This window comes from Peromyscus leucopus, chromosome 1, assembly GCF_004664715.2.
Source record: "Peromyscus leucopus breed LL Stock chromosome 1, UCI_PerLeu_2.1, whole genome shotgun sequence".
NCBI lineage: Eukaryota > Metazoa > Chordata > Mammalia > Rodentia > Cricetidae > Peromyscus > Peromyscus leucopus.
This window is the reverse complement of record NC_051063.1, coordinates 137148260-137152111: the sequence shown is the minus strand read 5'-3', so window position 1 is coordinate 137152111 and position 3852 is coordinate 137148260. Positions and strand designations below refer to the sequence as shown.

Here is a 3852-nt window from a genome sequence, read left to right as displayed (position 1 = left end):
ACGTCTGCCCTTGGTCTGCATTTCTGGATGCGCTACTCTCAGCTCTGCCCTGATAACTCCAAACCCTATCATTTGGCTTGAGGCTAGGATGGCATAGTAGCACGTTCTTCCGCAAGCTGATTCCCTGCCTCCTTTCCCCTTCTCTTTCTTCCCTTGTCTCCATTACTTTCTTTTTTCCTTCTTCTCCTCTCCCATCCTCTATGGACACCAAGAACAGGAGCAGCCACAGGGCTACGAAATCAAGGGATAACATGGTTTGTATTTTAAGGCACTTAATAATATTCTAGAGTTGACACAAACTTATGTTTAGTTTAAAGTTTTTTTTGTGTATCCAATTACATGATCTTCTGCTTGTTTTGCATTTTTAAGCTATACCAGCAACAAGCTTGTTCCACTGCTACAAGCGGAGATTCCATCTTTTGCTCGCTGTGGTTCCCAGTATCTGTCTTAGTGATGTGCTCAGGGATGCAGATCAGACTGCTTGTTTCCCAGGCCCATCGTGAGTTACGTGACCTCTCTAAGTGGACAGCCCAGTACCTGGTGCAGAGTAGGTCTCAGTGAGTGTTAGCTATTATGATTACTGTGGGTGGAGTAACTTGGGAAATATTCCTCAGTGCATTTGAAATGTGTTGACAGATGGGCAGAGACAGGAGGTGAAATTCAAGCCTGTTGACTTGTTAGTAGAGTAGTTCCTCATTAGGTAACAGCAGAAGCTCCCGGTGCTGTTTTGATGTGCTTCAAGTTGGCATTCTTTGGGTGTTCATATTTGTGTGTGTGTGTGTGTGAGAGAGAGAGAGAGAGAGAGAGAGAGAGAGAGAGAGAGAGAGAGAGAGAGAGAGAGAAGGAGGAAGAAGGAGAGAGAGAGAGAGAGAGAGAGAGAGAGAGAGAGAGAGAGAGAGAGAGAGAGAGAGAGAAGGAGGAAGAAGGAGGAGGCCAGACACAAACCTTGGGTGCCAACTACTTTCTCTTTCTGAGAGAAGGTCTTTTTTTTTTTTTTTTTTTTTTTTTTTTTTTTTTGGTTTTTCGAGACAGGGTTTCTCTGTGTAGCTTTGCGCCTTTCCTGGAACTCACTTGGTAGCCCAGGCTGGCCTCGAACTCACAGAGATCCGCCTGCCTCTGCCTCCCGAGTGCTGGGATTAAAGGCGTGCGCCACCACCGCCCGGCTTGAGAGAAGGTCTTTTATTGACTTGTTGCTCATCCAATTAGTCTAGGCTGGCTGGTGAGCCATGAATCCATCTGAAGCTATCTCTCCAAAGCAGGAATTACAAATGAGTGCCATCATACCTGACCTTCTTATGTGGGCTCTGGGGGCTGAATTCAAGTCCTTGTGAATGTGAGACTAACAGTTTGCCAACTGAGCCATCTCTCCAACTCTGTTGGCATCTTTATGAAAAGTTGATTTCTCTAGAGAACAGGCAGAATTATGAAATCACATGTAGCTGTCCTCAAGCTGGACTTGCTAAGTTGACTGTAAAACACTGGTACACTTAGATGACAACATGCAGCTTGTGTTGTCATAGGATTAACCTCAACAGTGGGTGGAGCAACTTGTACATAAAGTAAACCTAGTTAATTAATTAAATTTCTAGACCATTAGTCTGATAGGGCTGCCAGTAACAGCAAATAAAGTATTACTGCCTGTGTGACATTCAAACAGAAAGCTATGGTCTCACCTGGTGATGTCAGTCTTGGTTCCTCTGAGGCTTGTAGATACTCATCTTCCTCACCATGACTTGATGTCATCTTTTCTGTCTTATCCAAGTTTGCCTTTACTTTAAGGCTATTTGCCATAATGGATTAGGTTCCATCCTAATGATCACATTTGAAGTTGGTTACTTCTACAAGATTTTTTTGTTGAAATGAAGCCACACATGAAACTACCATTTGAGTTTCAAAACAAACCAGGACCAGTTATTTCTCATATCTTAGAGAAGAGGAACCAGGGCCCAGGGCCCCTTGCTATGGCTTGGTTAATCAGAGCTGTTCTAGGAGAAGTTCCCACTGCTCTTGAAAGCCACTGGGCTCCATCAATATGTAGGCACAGCAGGTGGCCCTGATGGATGAGCCCAGTACTTGTTTCAATACCTATTCTTGTCTAGTACATGAGCTTGGCACTCAGGGACTGTGTCAAATGGATGTGGTACTTAGATTGAAAGGAGGCATCTCCTCTTAAGTATCCATACTTTTTGTACTGATGGTTGGATTTCTAACCAGAGTCCACTGACAATAATAACACCTACAGCCACCCCCTCTATGTCTTAAAATTGCTAGCACTCTGTGATATTCTGAGCTGCTTATGTGAATGTCATTTTAATTCTTTTGACAATCCTTTGGGTATAGGTAGAGCCATAACTTGCATGAAATCCTATAGGGCCAGCTATATTTCAGAAGCCAGAACTCTGTAGACTTGGGAAGTGTAGTAACAGTACACGCTCTGCTTATTACACAGCATTCCTGTAGGGTCTGAGGCAGTTTCAGGGCCCTGGAGCAGAACATCCAAATAAGTCATATGACCCTGGATCAATAAAGGGAACAGCTTTTTTATTTAGGTCAGATTTTGCTGTTGCTGAGTTAAAAAAAAATCCATTATGTTTTGGGGGACTTTTGAATCCTAGATGGGCAGGTGGGTCCCAGATCAGTTTTTGGGTAAAGTCAAAACCTGTCTGGAGAGGTGAGCTGGGTTGGGTCAGACTCAGCCCAGGACTAGGGAAGTCTCATGGAAATCCAAAGCCCTGACCTAGCAGCTGTCTGTCAACAGAGGGGTCTGACAGTAGGATGCTGTTGGGGGGGGATTGGGGCACAGTTCTAGGGCAGTGTAACCCTTTCATTGGTCAGGGACTATGTGTATTTCCCAGCCTCTTGAAGCCAGTTGGCTATTTGACTTGTAAATACCCACGCCGTGAAGTCTGAAAACCAGCAAGTTAAGGGAGATGGCAGGAACATTAGGATTAGTCTGTTTTTTTTGGGTAGTGGTGGTGGTGGTGGTGGTGGTATGTTAGGGTTTTCGTTGCTGTGAAGAGACACTATGACCACAACAACTCTTACAAAGAAAACATTGCATTGGAATGGTTCACTTACAGTTTCAGAGGTTCAGTCCATCAATTATCATCATAGTGGGGAGCATGGCGGCATGTGGGCAGACACGGTACTGGAGAGGTATCTGAGAGTACTACATCTTGCAGACCACAGGAAGTCAACTGAGACACTGGGAGATATCCTGAGCATAGGAAACTTCAAAGCCTGCCCCCACAGTGACACATTTCCTCCAACAAGGCCACACCCACTCCAGCAAAGCCACAGCTCCTGGTGGTGCCATTCCCTATGAGATTATGGGCATCAATTACATTCAAACTACCACAGGTGGTGAGAATTTGAAGGTCTCGTTTATGAAATGGAATATACAATTGCAAATATAAAATTAGGTGCAAGGTGAATTTTTCATTAGAATGTAGGCTCACAACAGATTACAAACTTTAAAAAAGCTGCCAAGCACGTGAAGAGAGATAGATGGAGACCTTTTACACCTTCTGCTCAATTTCTCCATAAACCTAAAACCACTAAAAAAAAAATCGTTAATTAAAAAACAAAACAAAACAAAAAAACTACACTTGATCTTAGCCAAAAGGCCGAGAAGCGATAAAAAAACAAAAAACTAAAGGAACTGCCAAATAGCTCAGACACCACACAGACCAGAAAGCATTTTTGCTAATTAACAACCTGCACCCTTCTTTAATATACTTTTTTCAGTAGGTTTTTTTTTGGCTGTAAATTCATTGATTTCTTTTTCACAAGATAATGGGTTTGAGATTTTATTTTAAAGGGACAGACTATAAAAATCATCTGTAAAGACGA

The 3852-nt window shown here is 43.1% G+C and overlaps 1 pseudogene; it reads right to left on the bottom strand.

The window, feature by feature from the left end:
- Positions 1-3567: 3567 nt before the first annotated feature.
- LOC114699893 lies at positions 3568-3638 on the bottom strand (annotated as a pseudogene).
- Between the last annotated feature and the right edge of the window lie 214 nt (positions 3639-3852).